The sequence below is a fragment of the Pseudopipra pipra genome, chromosome 15 (assembly GCF_036250125.1).
Source record: "Pseudopipra pipra isolate bDixPip1 chromosome 15, bDixPip1.hap1, whole genome shotgun sequence".
NCBI classification, from domain to species: Eukaryota; Metazoa; Chordata; class Aves; order Passeriformes; family Pipridae; genus Pseudopipra; species Pseudopipra pipra.
In genome coordinates this window covers 6,619,710-6,638,879 of record NC_087563.1, presented here as the reverse complement: position 1 = coordinate 6,638,879, position 19,170 = coordinate 6,619,710, and the positions used below count along the sequence as shown (strand labels likewise).

The 19,170-nt window shown below is 38.1% G+C and overlaps 1 long non-coding RNA gene across 1 annotated transcript in view; it reads left to right on the top strand.

The window, feature by feature from the left end:
* The first annotated feature begins 11,029 nt into the window (after positions 1–11,029).
* Positions 11,030–19,170, top strand: part of LOC135422455 (uncharacterized) — a 157,141-nt gene continuing 149,000 nt past the window's right edge. The window contains exon 1 of the long non-coding RNA XR_010434486.1: positions 11,030–11,565. This is a non-coding gene — a long non-coding RNA (uncharacterized LOC135422455). The remainder of the gene's footprint in view (positions 11,566–19,170) is intronic.

Genomic DNA, 19,170 nt, shown 5'->3' with positions numbered 1-19,170 from the left:
TGTTGTACATCTTTTCTTTGGAAATTCTGAATTCTATAGTGTTGTGTTACTTCTTTTACACACCTATTTCATTTAGTGAGCAAAACAGAAGATGAAGTTTTTGCTGCATGTTTTTTTGTCCTTGAAGTTCAGTTTGTGTCCCGTGTCCTATTTATTGCCCTCTGCACAAACCCAGCTCCCAAGTCAGTGTTACTAATTTTCTCATGGGCTTTTAGATGGTGTTTCTCATATTTATCACTGAGGTATGTGAGTGCTTCAAAAGCATTAATGAACTTGCATAAAACAGCTTTGAGATGAATGGTATTAGTGTTATCTGCCTTTTGAGATGGGAATGGAAGTAGAGAGACATTAAGGCCAGAACTCACTATGGGTGTTCTGTTTCAGACATTTATCACCTTTCTTCTGTTTGCAAAAGATATTTAGCATTTCATAGCAGTTTGTACATTTAAAACTCATCTCCCATCATCTTTGATGTACCTGTGAGTACGAGACAATGCGCTCAGAAGTTGAGTATTGAACTATTTCCATGAGGGCAAAACTCTTCAGGTGAATTGTGCAGTTTCTGAACTGTTTGAACAAATTGAACAAATTCCACCAACGTTGTGTACAAACTGTCAGAAAAGGAAAAAGATCTCAGTTCCCCAGGGTAGTGCTCATCTTTCTTGGGCATGAGACCATCCTCTTTTACCTGCTACCTCCATCCTTTTTATTCCACACTCTCCAGCTTTTGAAAAAAAAATAATTAGAAAATTACCTATATGTAATCATTAAGTAAGTTTTCTGTACTAAAAAACTGTAATGAGGGGCAAAATTAGTAGTAATGGAAAGGAGTTCACATAGATTTGCTGAAGGAAATAATGATTATAAATACATTAGGATTTTTTGAAGCAGCCAAAAGACATGTGGTTAGGAATGACTTGGCTGTTGTGCTATGTGCAGATTTCTCCAAAGCTTATAAGACTTCTTATTATGTGCTTTAAATCAAATAATGTCAAAAGAGTTATTGCAGTGATGGCTAAGGACACATGAGGGAGATTTCAGACGGAGTCTTGTAAAAATCTTTAAAGGCATCTTTGTTTTACATTGTTCATGGAACAAATAACGAGGTGTAAAGTTCAGAAATTATAAATTAACAGTAACAGCGAAACTAGACCTTGCTGCCATGAGTCACTGTGCAAAAAATGACAGATAAATTGAAGTGTTAATTCTGAAATGCTGCCTGTATGCAACTTCAGAAATGCTGTAGTTTTCGCTACATTATTCAGGGACATCTTGGGCAAATGTGGATGATTCTGCAAAAGTGCCCACATAATTGCAAAAATAACTTAAAAAGGCAGACATGTTTTTAGAAGGTGGTCTCCCTCTTTAATTTGGCAAGAATATTTAAGACCTGGAAAAGAGGTGGAGAAGAATCATGTTATGACAAGAAAGTTGGGATGAATTCCTTGTGTGGAAAAGTTAAATGGACTAGAACTCAGAAAGGAACAACTGAGCCAAGCACACAGTAAAGGTCTCTAAATGAGTGCAAATATGGACTGATTATTCATTACTTCTTGTAACAGAAGAGCCAGTGGGCAACCACTGAAACTCTCTTATAAAGCAAATTTAAACCAAAATGCTGTGTTTTACATGCCATGCATAATTCAAGTGTGTAACTCAGGATTTTATATATATCCATATCCAAAGTATAAAAAGAGAATTTAGCAATTAAAGAAAATCATGGACCCATCAAGGGCTATTAAACACAATGATGCAGATGCAAGCTCTAGCTCAGGAAGTTGGGACATTATACTTGCAGAAGTATTATCTATATTTGCTGGTTTTATACTTTTCCCACACTTATAAAATGTTCTCCATGCTGAGACAGGATAGCAGATAAGCTTTTTCATCTGACCTAATAAATCTGTTCTTATTTTCTAACAACTTTCTGACAGAAACCCAAGGCAGGTTTGTCCTGTGCATTCAAAAAGGCAAGAAAAATGTGAAGACTATAATGTGCAGTTATGCATTTGCACAACAGCAGTGGCTTTCACAGGTGGTTTCTGACAGTGAGGGACAGATCTTTTGCTGGGGCTTTTCCTTTGTACTCTCATCCTCAAAGTCTCTCTCATATCCTTGTCCTGCCTCCTTTTGCCAAAATTGATTTCATCCATCAGTTTGTATCTCCTCAGTTTTGTTGCCTTGCACATCTTTTTCTTAACTCTGACGTTTAGCTCAAAACCTCCAGTTTCTTCTCAGTTCCACATCTCATCCTAGAAGCTCTCCACTACTCTCTGTATCCTTGTTCTTCCCAATTTCCAAAGCCAACCATTAGGGGTCCACATTTAATTTGTCTTTATTCTCAGCAGTTCTTTATTTTTGCAGATTCCAGTGCCAGCACCTGAAAATCCTGCTAGGGAGGTAATTTTTCTGATAAATTCCCTGAGGGGCAGGCTCCTGTAGATGAACGTGACTGCAAACAGCTCAAGTTAGGAAATATAAACAACTGAAAACAAGGCAATTAAAAGCATGTCAGTTTTTACTTTTATGATTATGAATGTAGGTGCTGTTATGTATTTATGTGTGACAGATGTTGAGGCCAGAATGCTGGTAAAATACAGCTGTTCCCCAGCTCCTGGAGCATGCAAAAGAATGGAATTATTTCTGGTGTGTTTGTTACAGCTGAGTAGGAGCTTGACTCAGCCTCACCTCTTGACACTTCCTCTCATCTGGTGAGGAAATATTCAGGAGTCATCTTTTTCTCTGACTGTGATTCTGCCTTCTCTGAATAAAGGCTAGAGCTACACTTCTTGATAGGGCGTCTCAAAGAAATCTAAAGAACTGAAAGAAGAGGGAGACAATAGACTCTTGAGTCTTCTTCCCTGCATCATGTCCCCTCTGACACTCAGAGCTAAAACCAGAGGAGGTAGCAGGGTCTGCTCTTTGATGCCATCAGACCATCCTGCATCGAAGTAAAACATGGAAACAAAGATTAAACACCAAGCACAGAGATGCCATGCTGCCCGTGCTGTGCTGGCTGAGCTGTTTCAATCCATGGCAGTGTTTTTCAGAACCATCTGCACAGGGAGGTGCTGTCACTTGTCCCCCACCCACACCATTCTTTATGCACCTTGGCCCTGTACAGTTGCTGGCTGTGTTACACCCCAGGTTCTCAGGGGGTTCCTTGTCCCTCATCCAATGCAGCAATGGTTTTGCATTTCAGGAAAGCTGACAAGAGTAAAGACATTCAGCTCTTCTGCTGCTGTGTTCTTGCAGTAGATGGATGTATTCTCATACACCCACCATATTCTGCTTCAGAACATTTTATTTCCAATGAAAGAAAAAAAAAAATCCACATTTTCGTACTGTTACTGCTGTCTGGAGCCAAGTTGTTTTGCAGTCTTAGACTGAGGAAGCTTTAGCTATTGTTGCCTCTGCCCTTCTCAGTGAGGGAAAGCAGCAGAAGCAACTCAAAGGATAGTGCTCCTTCAGTCAGTCATATTCCCTGGATTCTAGTGGCCTCTGCACAGGGAGGTGCTGGGTATGCAGGGTGAGAAAAAGTGTGTTCCTTTTTTCTTCATATGCATTTCTAGGCATGCTCAAAGTCATTGTGTAAATTCAATGAATTTATGAAATCATCTATAGGCAAAAAAAGTGAACCCAAACTTTTTTATTGAGGGGGTGGGGGAACAGATAACAAGTTCATGTAATTATTATTTTTTTTTAGAAGGCTTTGGGTTAAAATTATCATGGTTTTCCTGAATCTACTTCATTGAATAAAAACTGTATGCGATGCAGAGCATCAGGACCAGTCTGTAATCTATCCAGCCATATATCCTACTGTTGAACCTCATCAGTAGGAGATTAAATTAAGATGAATCCTATCAGCTGAAAATAACAAAGAATGAAAAAGAAAATGGTTTAAATTGTGCCTGTCACTTTCTAGAGGATATCACTTTGAAGCCTGACAGTCAAAGACTCAAAATGCTTGAAGCTCCCACTGTAATCAGGAGGAAAATTCCTGACTGGATGACCCACATCAATAATTTCTTAAGGAAAGATTGGTTAACTCATCAAGTATTGCAATTTGGATGTTTCTGGGTGGATCAAAGGTGACTTTCTAAAAGACTGCTTAGAAAAATCAATTTTCTTATCATGCTTGGTGGTTCAAGTTCAAAATTCAGCACAAAGGTGTCAGAGAATTGTGTCTACTGGATAAGAGAAAAAGCTGGTGAGAAGAGTATGGACACAGTGTTTTGTAACAGCCTAGAAAAGGAGCAGGTTAACTTACTTGAAGTTGAAATTAACTGTAGAGGTAGAGTGAAATGCAAATGTGTTCAGGCTTCAGTCCAGACCTCCTTTCTAGTAGGAGGACAGCTATGGGATGACACTGATTCTTCACTATGTTGGCTCCTTACTACTTACATGTAGGAGAAAGAATTGCTATTTCCATTTTTGAACTTCCCACCCTGTTGTGGGTTGGCCCTGGGCAGCAATGAAATATCCAACCAGTGTCTTGCTCCTTAATCTTGCTGTTCAGCGTTTTTCAGCCAAAGCTCTTCCTAGGGAAACAAAACAGTAAGAGAGTTAGGGAAACAGGTATATTAAAAAATTCCTCTGCCCCTGCTAACCTGTGCACGGAAACAGTTGACTGGTTCAGTTTGAAAAGCTTACATTTACCCTAAGACACTGGAGGAATTTTGAGAAATTGTTTGCCAGCTAGGCTGAACGTGACAAATTGTTTGCTAGAGATCCAAGATTAGTTGCTTTGATGCTACCCTTTGCTAAATTGAGGGATGGATTTCAGTATATTCTACTGGTGATAAAATTGGGAAGCTCTATAGAAGGTACTGAAAACTAATCAAAGGCTGAGACCAGAGGTGGACTGTCCAAATGACTGGATTTGTCTCCTGGGTAATGGCTGGAGCTGACAGACTGATTGGACACAAGTAGCAGTGAAATCCAGGTGGAAAAAATGGGTTAACCTGCTATCATTAGCTTTCCATTAACGTGGCATGGTTTGATTTATTACATCACCTAAAGAGCAGAGCTATTCAGAAGTGGATAACTCTAAAGTTTAATGGCCAGATTAACTAATGCTGATGCTCAGAGGTTTAAATTAAACCTCTCTAAGCTATCTTGGGCCACTGCAGAATTCCACAGGAAGGATGCCTTTCAGACCCCTTCTCTGCTGAGATTATGTCCAGGCACCTTTGAATTTCACTGTCTAAATGCTGTAAAGGAGATGTGTTAAATTTCCTCAGATAAGGTTACACATCATTCTTTTAAAGTGTTTATTTTTCCCTTGAATTACACAAGCTTCCTAGACAGGATATCCAGTTCCATGAAGATACCGAGTATTTTATCTTTGTTTTCCTTTGCTGTAGAGTTTTACACACACTCTTCCAATATTTGAGCTTTTATGGCTAATTTTCTTCCTCTTTCATTGCACAGACTTCTGATTCCGAATTGTCCTTAATTTTAGATGTGCCAAAGTCACTTGAAGTTTGGAGCTGCAAGTTAATCTCCATCTCTATCTTGCTTTATGAACAAGGGGAATTGGTTTATTTGCATTTTCAGACCAAAGGCAACGCTTTTGCATACGCTGTTTTCTTGTTCTCTTTGCAGATATTCGAGTACAAGTCTGCTGCTTTTCTTTCACTTTTTTATTTCCAGTATGAAATGTCGGAAGCCCCCAGAAGCTACAGCACTCCCTTGGGTGCACAGTTATCTGAGCTAATACACAGATGATTTAGATAGTAATGAAATAATGATGTATAATGAGGGCATTTAGCATTTCATGCATGTGAAGGATCCCAGTAGCTCAAAGGCAGAATTGATCTTGATTTTCTGTCTCTTATACTCTAGGAATAACCAGGCTGTTACAATGTTATCTGACGACCTACGTAATTGTAAAAATTTACTTGCATAGTGTTTCTCCCCTGACACATTATCTTTTTTCTGTCAAATGCATTGTTCATTATTAAAAGGGAACATCACAAAAGAATATGACAAATTTCTGTCTTTTTTTCATTAAGAAACATTTTATTATACCTAATGTATTTGCCTTCCTTTATGCTGAAAAACTGGTATCCTGTGTAGAGAATATTGTTGTCAACTTTCTCGAGACTAAACTTCAGAATTTCCATCCCTAGTGATTTTCAGGCTATCATTCAAATTGGGTACTTTAATATTTGAAGTATATCAAGTGTAATTTAGGCAGTTGTTATGCTTTTGACTATTGAAATGCACTTGGTTGGTAGTTTAATACCCCTTGGCTTATGAAAAACTTGCTGTGCTATAAGTGAAAAATATTGAGTTATAGAGCAGTGTTTGAAAGGCCAGATACAATAGGTGGTATGGATCAGTCAATGTACAAAAGAAAGGACTTATTACTTGTTCTTCATCCATCCAAATAACCTTTTAAGCCATTGAGTATTGCATGTACAAAAAGTATGCAGGGTTTGGCCAGAATTTTTTCTCCCTCTTTATGTGTAGACAGGCAATCATTCCTAAACTAGCAATTTAAGACTCTGCCATCCAACTATGTCTCATATCCCTTACAAATCTAACAAAGAAAAATCTGACAAAAGTTTGTGCACTGGTTGTGTTTTCTACTTTGCTGAAAAATGACCTTTGTGCTTATGAAAAGGACTAAAAGATCTGTGAATGAACAGGGAGAAAAGGGATTGTGGAAAGAGGAAATTAAAGCTGCTCCTGAACATTGCCTGATTTGGTCCAGACACTGACTAAATGTAGCAATAGCCCTGACTGGTACAGAGCACCCCAAGTCCTCAATGAGAGCATCTCCAGCATTTGAGATCTGCAAAATCCAGACAAATGAGCAAATTCTGCATCTGGAATACATACTTTTTCTGTTTCATTTGGTGTGGTTTGTTGTTTGGTATTTTCTTTCTCTTTTTTTCTTTTTTTTAAGCCATCTCTGGGAAACAATGGATGTGGCTTAATCTGGTCCTTGAAGCTTCAAGCTTTTCCAGGTTGCTGGTTTGGTTACTCAGGAATGCTGAGTCTGAAGTAATATTTGCAATTCTGAAGTTGTGATGGCAGGATTGGTGGCCTGCATCACATAACCCAGAGACATTTCCTGTGGCAATACCTTCAGCAGATAAGAAAGGGAACCTCCTTTCCTCCTGTCCTGAGTTTGACTTCATTTTTAGTAACTCTTCAGCTCTGAAAGTTTAGAGGACTGTCAGGCCTTTTTGTCATCAACACATGAATCAGTAAACTACTCATACCTGTCAGAAATCACATGGAGTCAGTTAATTAGCTTCTGAATTGATGTGGAGGCAGCACAGATCAGAGTCTGGCAAAACAGCTGGGGGTACCTTAACTAGCAATAAATAGGAGTCTATTCCTTACCTTCTGCCCTACTCTTACTCACACACTCTCTTCATGTTCCTTCTATATGATAGTGATGTACAAGTCAAAGAATAACTGTAAAGAAACATTCTACATTTATAAATGCAGGAATACTAAAGAACTGGTAGGGGCCACAGTGCTGCAGTAGATGAAGATCTAATGGAATATGCAATTAATATATGCAGCATCATTCTTTCATGTGAGAGCATTTGATTAGAAACAAATGATATATCCAGCGTGGGGATTTGGAAGCATCCCTGTTTATTGTCACACTGCCTGCCCATCACGGGCAGACTTCAAAAGGTGAAAGGTATGATTTTGTTTGTGATATGAAAAAATAGGTCAGTGACAGAGGTGATATTTTAGCACCATCTATTCATTAGGGTTAGCAGGTTTGGCAGTTTGAGATGCCTTGTCTCAATTTGACCAATTGCCCATTCTCACCATCAGCTGAATGCTGTTCAAACTTTAAGGTGACATGGCCCACCCTGTTAGAAATAAAGTGAAAAAACCCAAACCAAAACCCCAAAACCCCACTTCTTCTCTACAATTTTAAAACAATTGACTCCTAAAATTTAATTTGCATAGTTGTTTTTGTTCATTAATTCTCCACAGGTGTAACTTCAGTATCTCCTTGCAATGCAGGTCATCAAGGAGTATCTGGAGGTCATCTTTTCCTTACACTACAATGACTTAATAGTGATTTTAATTCCACTGAAGTATTTCAGATTCAAGCAATGCCTTGCAAGTGGAAGAAGCTGTATCTCATGGCTCTTTTGCTAAAATCTTGAGATATATGAGTCACAGAGAGGGATTGGGCAGATCAGACAGCAGTGCACAATATTTTGGCAAAACTATTTGCATTTTCACAGGAAAAAACTGTGGTGCTCCCAAACTCACAGAATTTATGGCATGGCTGACCTCATCATGGAACTCATTTAAGTGGTCTTTAGTTTCTGATTTTGTTAGGGGTTTTTTTATTATTTTATTTTATACAAGTAGATTAGTTTGTGAGTATTAAGTTGTTTGCTCTTTCTTTGGCAACTGACCTTGAATAGATTTTTTTCTATTCCTTCTCTACATTACTTGGTTTCTTAAAAGGAATCCTCTCTTTGTTTAATAGTTGTTCATTAGTTATTTTGCAATGAATTATTAGATGGATTATTAGAAAAACTTCTTCCAGTGGTTGCCAAAAATACTTATACAGTGAAATGCTTCTAGTATTGGTGATGGCTTCTTTGCTTGAAAATTTTTGTGCCCATAATTTTATGGCTCTGAATATTCACAAATAGGGCATTTATGCTGAACAGGATTGGACACTTTGCTCTGTAGTATATGGATTTATTCCCTTTAGCATGTCATACACAATGAGAAACTCTAGGAGGAGTTTGAATTCTTTTCTGTTGTCCTGTGCCACTGGATTTGATACATTTAATTTTTGAACTCAGATATTAGTATGAGAATAAAAAACTGGAAACACTTATATAAAATAAACATGGACTAGATTCTAAAGTAGTGGTTATGTTTTAATAATATCTTGTTTATTCTTCCTGCAGTTTTATCTGTAACCCTTGGGATGCTGACTATGTAAATACAGGATTAGTGGTGTTTTATGACTTAGGTCTGTTTCTGCTCTGGCTGCAGCTGCTCAGCAAGGTTCTAATGCTCAGAGTACTCCACTTCTGTGAAAGACAGAACTAAGAGCTTCCTCTTCCTCTTGGAAATCTGGGCACTGTGCAGCCTTTGACTCACTAAGAGGTACTAGAGAAAAAATTATTTTTTGTATGTGCGTCTTCTTTTCCCAGAGGAATTTACTGATGTATCATCCCATAACGCCTCTGTGCTACACTGTACTGGAAAAGCAAAGGATTTCTCATCCAGGCTTCAAGATTTTAGCTCATAAGAAGGAGGAGGCAAAGAGGCTTCAGTACCAGTGTTAATGCTCAAGCTTTCTCTAATGATTTAACTTCTTAAACGTAAAGCTGAGTGCCAAGTGCTTAGTATTTCCCTTAGGAATAGCAATTTCCTCATAAAATCAAGCTTCCCATTAGCAGACACAACAAATTTGGGAGTAGCATCCTTGGGAAAATGAGTAGATCACTATTGTAAAAAGTGTGTTGTCCCTGCTGTTCTTTGTTCTCTACATGCACTCATAAAACTGGCACAGGCTGCCACATATTATTTTTGTTTCTTGTTACTAAAGTTCAATAAAACAATGGCAATGTGATTGACAGCTGGATCAGGTTCGGTGTAAATATCAGCCTGGGACAAATTGCATTTTTCAGTGTTTATGCTTGTTATGTTTTCAAGCCATACAAAATTGGACAAGAGTTTTGAAATTTCACAGTAATTTCCCTGCTAGTCAAACCTAAATCTCACAGTGCCCAGGATTGGAACTGATGGGAAATGGATTTACTTTCATTTGCAATGAAAAATGCACAGGGCATGTTGCTGGAAAGAGGTCTTTATTCAGTATGATAAATGGTCATTATTGCACTATGACAAGACTGTGGAGGTTCTTGTGTGGACATGAGAGGAGTGGCTTCATTCCTTAGCCATTGATACTACAAAAATCTGACACCCTATAACCGTTATTACTACAAAGCCAAGAGTTTTGTCCAATTTCGAGGTTTCTGCGTAACGTTTTATGGCTCCATAACTATCCAGCTTTTACAGGGCATTAGAGATGCTTTCAGGAATTGCTTATCCTGTCTTCTCTTCCCAAATACATCTCTTTTTTTCCCCCAGTCAAAGCATCTTTGTGCTTTGAGATTTCCAGATTTCACAGCCACTAATGCAGGAATATTTGATGAAGAAGTTCTTGTCATATGCAGAGAGCAGGGGGAAGGTTCTTTTCAATAACTATAAAAGAAATATTAAAAGAAAAAAGGTTTATGTTTGTTTTTTGTTTGTTTTTCTGTTTTTTTTTACCTTTGCTACCAAGGAAGGAGGCTGATAGGGTTTCATGTTGGGCACTGAAACAAAAGTTTGCATATCTGACAAATGCAATATTATAAATTGCTATTCTTTTTTAATAACTTTGATTTAAGACTTCTCTACCTGCTAGTATTCAGTATCCACAGACAGGCACATTGAAAATAATAGTTATCGTCTTAAAATTGCTTCAAGTCCACTGTTTGGGAACTTAAACATTTCCCATGGATTCAGTATGGCTTTTGAAATCAGTCAGGTTATATGGCGTTTGGCAGCTAGGTAGTTTTACTTTCTGTTTACTGTCATCTTCACTCTATTTTTTCCAGTGGTATCATTGTTAGTTTCTGCTAGTTAACAATTTTACCTAGGAATTTTTAACTTTTAGTGGAAAAGAAAAGGGGACAGAGGAGCAGAGGGGAAAGCATTGTTAGTCACATGCAAAACTCTTTAGCAAGTATCCTTTAGGCCTTACCTCAGTGCAAACCCTAAATGTGTCAGCAAGGATTTTACAGGGGTTAATTGGCTATATGGAAATCTGGCAGTTTATCCAGTTAGCTACCCATTAGCCATAAGAAGAAACTAGAATTAAATTGCCCTTTATGATGCAGAAAAATAAAACCATATAGATAGCCATTTCCAGAGGGCACAGCAGAACTGGTGCCAGCTGCAGAGCTGGAGTTCCCCTTGCAGGGGAGGTGTGGTCCCCAACAGAAGTTATTGGTGCAGGTCTCCAGTGAGGAAAGCAGGATGAGTTTGTCCAGCTGCGTTTAAGGCTTGTCTGCCTGCTGAGGAACAGCACAGCACATCCTTGCAGCTCTTACCTACAGAGTGATGTGGTGCACTGGTAGAGGGCTTTGTCTTTATTCACAACACATTCAGTGTGCCTCGGCAGGGGAGGAAACAGCACTGGCAGCCTGTGCTCTGCCACCGTCTGCAGAATAAACTGAACTCTAACTCACCATTTAAGAGAAAGAGGGAAAGGTAAAGAGAGAAAGAGAGAGAAAGGGATTTGCTCTCTGGCTTATTCATACATTAGCTCTCTGCAAAGGCACAAAGCAGAAGGAGCAGCATCAGCAACCTTGCAAGCAGTGACTCTGTTTCCAATTAATATGGTCTGAGCTACTTTGAGAAGCCAATTTATTACTTACACATATCACACTTGAGCTTTGCTGAAAACTGGATGTGCCAAGCACACCTTTGCTTCTGATTTATACGTAAAGACTTGCATCTCTCACAGAGCAAACCTTATCAGGAGAGATTCAACCAAGGCAGGTAAGAGATTTCTACATAAGTGTCACCTTCTACATTGTTAACATATGTTAACAAATACTACTTCTGACTAGAGTGCCTGGCTGTCGTTGAGTACTTAGAACTACTGTGTTTGTCCTTATGTTTAATCCCAAGAACATCTGCAGTATACTTTAAAGATGTATTTTAAATTTTTCTTAAACATTGAATATCATAGTGAATTGTAAACCTTAAAAGTTAAGTTTTGAGTGAAGTAATATGTTCATAGAATGTGTTTTGAGGTATATCTCTTGCTGTTTGTATATGATGTTTCATAATCAATGTGCAGCATTAAAAATTAATTTCGTTACTCTTATGTTTTGATGCATAGGATTTGTGCACCAATTAGACTAATAACACATATTCCCAGGCAGCCCTAAATGATCTAACTGAATAGTTTTAAGAGTTTAGTCATGTTTATCCAATTGGCAGAAATACAGTCATGAGCTTTTGCACATGGCATAAGTGATTTTTTTTGTTGTTTGTTATGGTCAAGTGAGTTGTTTTGTCAACATGCAGTTCAGTAAAAGCAATGTAATATGGTGATGATATTACAAATACAGTCTGTGCCCAACTATGTGAAAGAAAACATGACTTGGTTATAATGCAGCATTGTGTAAATAACAACACTGCTGATTATTTGACCTGCTGGTATCTGTCAGGTCAAATAATAACAAAGCACGTTTTTGGGCAGAGAGTTAGATAGAACCAGTCTTCTCTCCAGTCTTAACACTGACTGGTACTTGGAGACAGACACAAAAATATATTGGCAAAGGTTCCATCTTTATGAAGTTTATAAGATGATAATTTTTTTGGCTCTGACTGGGTCTGTCCTGTGTGCCATAGATCATTTTTGGAACTCTGCGCTTAACATAAAGAATAGTCTAAATGAATCACTGTCGTAGGATGAGAGGAGAGAGCTAAGGAAACTGTAAGAGGATGGATAATAAAGACTGCTCTAGTGACACTGAACATTAAATTTAAACATAACTTATTCTAGTAAGTGCATAAATAAGCCTTTTCTCAAATACTTTTCAAATGCTGACCTGTAACTTTCTTATTTTCTCTGTCACCTGTTAAGTCTTTTACGATACAGTTGTTCTTTCTAATTATTTCACATATACAAGATTTTCAGTGCTAATGGAATAAGGACTTTTGATGACATTCTGTAGTTTTTAATTTGAAGTTGTCATGTTGCTGCCAATCACAGTGGAATTCAGACCAGCTCTCACAATACACGTGGTCTTGGCTTTTATCCAGTTGTGACTTAGTGAAACAGTGTGAGGAACTAAAAATGAACAAATCTCATTACTTGTCTGGACTTTAGTAATTTTTTTCATTTGGGTTGCTTTGGTTCTAGGAAGATGTGGATGCTCTGTATAGAAAATGAGCTTTTGCATGAAATAGTACAAGTTTCAAGATCTGTAAGAAGCTGAAGACTTTCTTTAGAATTTTTCATGGCTTTTCAAAGTGTGGTGGTGTTTTGAAGGGACAAAACAGCAGCTCTGCATTTCTGAGAGAAATGTTAAATCTGATTAACTCAAAATAAATGGAACATCTGCTACAGTTTCCTGTTAAGTTATTGCCTAAAATCTACAGGCTCAGAATTTTTACTTGTCCCAAAACAGGGGGGGAAATAAAGGACAATAGTCAAAGGATAAAAAGTTTGAATGTGTTTGATAGTTGTTTCACACTTTTAGACCTCTGAGCATGAAACACCTTCGGGGTACAGCCAACAAAATCTTCCATTAGATCCTTTGAGTGAAAGAGTCAGTGTAGCTCCAGTGACATCAAAGCAGAAACACCTGTTGAGGGTCTGGCTTTTGGGGAGTCAACAATATTCATTTTGGGATGCTAATGCTGTCTGCAGGTTTTCTACAGGGATGCTGGTGCTGTCTGGACTGCTCTGAACTACAGGGCTGGGTGAGCTGTGGTCAGGAAGGATAGCTGAGGTTGAAGATAATGGGGAGTAAATGAGGATCCCAGGATGGCAACCAAAAAGTGCATTTACACAGAACACTGTGAGACTTTGAGTCCTATTCTGAGCAACTTTCTTTCCTTAGGACATTGGTAGAGAGGGACTGAGGAAGCTTGCAGGTACTTTAGCACAGCTACAACAATCTCAGGCCTTTCATATGCCCCCAGAATTGGTCCCAGAATGAATGTGATGATGCAGGAAGGCTGTGCTGTGTATCATTATAGTAAAATCATGTCCTGGAAGAGAATCCAAGCAGTCTGTCAGTTTGCTGTGTAACTGTGCCTGCAGAAGTCTCTGGTTTGTGGTTAGTCCTGGAGCTTGTCTGCTGAGCACCCTGATGGACAGAGCTAGGCCAGCAGAAATCCTAATCAAGTCTTGGCATAAACACATTTGCAAAGTCTGAGGAAAATGCTTATGTGCTATAAAGCACTTTTCTTTAATTAGAAAGCATTAGAACAGTGACAGCTTATGCCAAGCTGCTGTTTGGCCCAACATTTTATGGATCCATCCAGAGAACTGTGGTTTGTACCGAATCTGATCAAACTTCCATTATTGTCATTCCCCTGTGTGGCCTCTCAGAAGCAAAAAATGAGCACAGTGCAGAGCAGGTGTCTCCAAGTAGTTCTCTGTGCCTCAAGTGGGGAAATGAGCTGTTCAGAACACTTTTGTCAGCACTGTACCAGCCAAGAAGCCCTTTTGCCTAGCAGAGAATGAGGATTTTTTTGTTCTCCCCTGTCTTGTCCTGTCACAGTAGGAATAACACCTACTGTTGCAATCTCTGAGGAAATGCACATCCCTCACGTTCACCACCTTCATCCCACCTCCAGGAGTTATGCTACTGGCATTTTTCAAAGTGCTGCGGTGCATTGTTAGTGAACTGAAACTTATTAATTCCTGTCACTTTAAGGATAGCTTGAGAATACATGTTTTTTCTATACAGTTTAGAGGCTTTTTCACCTGACTGCATTTATACAGAAAATACATTTGTTTACTTCCATATCCAAAGGAGCAGTTTATGTATGCACAGAGATGCAACTTAAGAAGCTCTTGATGTTTCTGATACAGGCTTTTCACTGTGATAGTGAACATATAAGTTTCCTGATCTGCTGCTGCTATGAAATAAAAACCATGCTAAAATCTCCTCTTTCTCTGTGGCCCCCTTTGTGGCATGGCAGGCACTGTGCCTGTTATTGTGTGGTGTTTGGAGACTTGTAACTCATTCTTTGGGTGTACAATGCCATGTGTTTACCTGTCCTATTGCTTCTGAGTTAGACAGAGGATAATAATAAAAGCTCCATGCCATGCTCTGCACTCCCTCAGTTCAAATCTGAAGCCTTTCAGGAGTATTTAACCAATGGGGTCGGTTGGAAAGCATGTCTATTCCAAACCTTATTTTATTTTCACCCAAAGGATTTCTGACTTAGGAAGCATTAATCTCCTATTTCATCATGAATTATATTCCTTCTTGAAGAAAAATACCTCTTAATTAACTGATATATATTTCACAGAATGGATTCATTCAGCACCTTCAAAGCATAATTAATACAGATATCTGGGAAAGGGCAAACTGCTGCAGTCACCAACGCTGATAATTTCTTTTATAAAGACAAAGGATTTTCTTGAAAAATGGTGCATATGGCTTGCCTGAAGCATCAAATTCAGGACAGTCTGAACTTGCAGTTTACATCTAAATTTCTCTCTAATGCAGTGTGTTTTATTTACAGTCTTCTTGGAATTGCTTTCTTGTTTCCGGTGTTTTGATGTTTTGGAATGCAGTGATTCAGTTTGGCATGGAGGACAGTAGTCATGTTGCTTACATTGGGTTGGGTTATTATTCTAAGCTGGCACTGCTGCTTCCCCCTCTTAAGTCAATGGAGAGAGGCATGTACCTCTAAAAGCACTTTGGCAACAGGAGTCCAAGATACATGGTAGGGGTAGACTGAGGAATAGACTCTCCAGTGACTAGAGAGAGAGCCTAGGTGAGTACAGAGTGCCTTGATCATAAGCTTAGATTAGACAGCTGGCTTTAAGCAGTCAAAGTAGTAGTGCTACATGTGTGTACAAAGTGCTTGGTGCAAAGGGCTTGAGCCGGGATTAAAAATGCCGTGGTTGATGCGGATTCAAATTTTTGACACATCCAGGTCCTCCCTCGGTGTATATGTGCTCTGTAAACCAGTTCTTCCCAAAAGCAGGCTAAGAGTTAGAGCCAGGGTAAATTGCAGTTTTGACTGCAGGCTTCTCACAGTGCAGTTCTGGGAAATAGGTAGTTTTGCTCCTTGACCTCAATAAGTTGCCGTGAGAACACTGTGTCTGACAGTGCCCATAGTGAAAAGTATGCACTGAAGGGGATGGAAAAAACCGAAAAGTTCAGTGATTCACGTTAATTCAAAACCATTTCTGAATTTATCTTGAACAGCTATATTCAATAGAAACCCAGTTCTCCCTCTCTAACTTTATGGTAGGAACTCTCTTGGTATTCAAACAGTTCACTAAACAAGGAGATGGAATGTGTTAGCTCTGAGTGCATTCACTGATATTCTAATTGACTTTTATTATCCAGTTAATAATGTGTATCTACAGTGCATGATGCACACTGTTATTAAATATTCATTCTACACCCTCTGATCGCACCAAAGATGTAGGTGCAATGACTGTTGTTATATGTATTAGACATAATCAGTGTGAGGATAAAGAGGTATTAGTCAGGCACACAAAAATTAAGAGTTTGGGTTGGTACACAGAAGGTTTTTATTAAAAAATACTGTGCTTTGGAGGGTTCTCCAAAGTTATTTGGCTTTCAAGCCTTTTGCCTTAACTGCTACACCCCTAATGTTTGTTTGTTTTCATTTACAAAATAAAATGCAATCACAGACTTCAAGGAGGTGAGACTTTGAAACCTCCCACTAATACAGTGAAATAAAACTTGCTGTACAGACTGTTAGATAAGATTTAGACCAGTTTTACTGGTCTAAAATCCTTTTACACCAATGAAATCCTGTGATTTTTTTTGGTAGAACTTCCAGTCCATTCTAGCTTATATTTGTTAGTTAAATTTATCATCTGAAAAAATAATTAAATTTGATCAATATATAGATAGGATAACAATGAGTAAGGTATAAAAAAACCTCACTGGTGGGTAATAGAAAATCTTCCTTTTGGTTTGGGAACGTCAAGAGGTGGAGAGAAGTGTCCAGGTTGCATAAGTACTTACAGAACTTTCCTCATTTAGTTCTTCCAGTTTACTTGCTTGTTTTCTGGTTTTAAGACCAATGCTGGATAAAGCTTTATATTATTGTTCATAATTGCCTCTGCATTTGTGACATTTTAGAAAAAAAGATTTTGAAATTGACTGTTTGTGTTTTCCTTTATTGTGTGCAGGGAAATAATACTTATGTTAAGGTTGTTTTGTAAATTATGGACTCCCAATTAATTAGTTGCTGTTGCCAATTATGTATATTGTGAATACAAAATGATAAGGTTCCTATAGAAATGTCGATTTAATACCTAACAAAAAGGAAGGACTCCTGTGTGTTACTGAATGTTCAGGTGGCAGAGAATCAGAGTAGCAGATTTCCATAGCTCCCATTTCCAGACTCTCATGTAGAAAAACACTTCAGGGAGGGATGTGAGGAAAAAATACTGAATTCCCTTACAGAGTCCAGGATGCCTGAAGGCTCCACGAGATCACAGTAACCCACTAAAAAAAGAATACCACTGTCTTTAATTTGTAGAGTAAAATCATTAAAAGATTCCTCTAGTCAGGTATGCATCACATTTTTTAAATTAATTTTGACAAATTGAGGTGTTAAATAATAATGAAATATTGATTATATACAGATGGCACTGTAATATTAGTTAAACTTTTAATAAGTACAGACCCAGTTGAACTGTGAAACTACAAACTACCTTGCTACAGACCCAGAAAAGCATCTCTTATTCCATTTATTCCAAAAACTTTCCAAACACAACCTTTTTACAATATTTTCTCATAATGCATTAAACACATGCATTCAACTTCATCAACTCTCTGCTAATACTCATAACTCATAAATGATGATTTATTTTCAGTAGGAAACATGTGGTTGGTCCAGATGTTCAAACAAAATGACTCCCAACAGGCTGACAGCACAGGTTAATTCAAGAATGAATAGGTCTAAATTTGTGTAGAACAAAATTTGTCATAATTCAAAATGAGGATGCAAGGTAGGAAAGGCAGCAAAATGTGAAAAAACTGGAAAAAATTGTTTTGCTTCTAGCTTTTAAGTGTGAGGAACCTATTATGTGCCTTCTCTATATTATAGACATATAAAAAGATTTATAATTTATTTAATGAAAGTGATTAAGTAATCAGAGTATATTTGCAATATCAATATTAAAATAAATGCCACCTTTTTTTGCTTCATTCAGAAAAGGAAGTTAGGATTTCCCTAATTGATGTTAAAAGATATTTAATTGTTGGTTTAATGCTATTTGCATTTGTCGTGTTCTGTTTGATTTCTTGTCCTGGATGTCAGCAGTGACTATCACTAACACCAAAAAGTTCAACCTGACATCTTTATTTGATTATTTAGAAGCCTCTTGTGTAATCTCTCTACTTGGCAGCCCTAGATCAGAGATGGGTAGTGGCTTGAATGGTTTCTTGCTGCAAAGCTTCGTCTGCATTTTTTTGTTAAAGCTGTCTAGGAAACCCTGGAGAAAAGGAGGATCTTTTCTGTTGCAAGAGATGGAGTTTGATGCTGCCTGATTGGCAAGAATTTATTTATCCCTTCAGTTGTGTTGTTTTGAGACCAGCATTTCTTTCTGGCAGCTCTGGACTCTGCAGCATTGTCTTTCTCAGGCCTAATAAATAGGTCTGATAATAACAGGTCTGATAGCAGGATCCCATTAAAGAGCTAATCCTCATTTTTGTGGAGCCACATTTAGTATTTCCAAACTGACATGACAAATTGTTAATAGTGATTGGCAAAATCTCCTCTATTGTCTGACACCCATCTTCTAATATGGAAGATATCACTCACTTTGTGAGGAGAGTTCCCTGTACCATTAAAAGCAAAAGGGATTTTTATGCTCAGCATGTGTCAGGAATAGGCATAAATACACCAAACACCTTGATTATTTACAAAGAAGAGGACGTATTAAAAATTAGCTCAAATTCTCTTTGCTTTACAGTATTTCCTTATCCTTATGTACCATGTGGTAACTAGTAGCTCATATACACCTTGTTGTAATATTTTTTTTACAGAAACACACAGCATTTGAAGAAAATAAATATCTTTCAAGACACTTTGAGAAGGTTTTGTTTTCTACACCTTCTATGTGAGATGTTTAATTGACTTTCACTTATAGATAAAGCAGCACCAGAGTGCTGGCATCTTTTTATTGTTTGCTTTCATGAGACCTCTTTGGGCATCAAGATCTGTTTCTTTACGGGACATTCATTAAAAGGTTGTCCAAGTTTCACTTAGTTTCAGCAAGCAGATGAACAAATTGGTGAGGACAAGGTAATAATTGTCTCCAGCCTTGAACTGAAGCAGATTTTCAGCACAGGTCCAGCAGAGCTGTGGAGTTAGGGAACCCAATTGCTTTGGGAATGTGGAGGGAACACGGTGCTG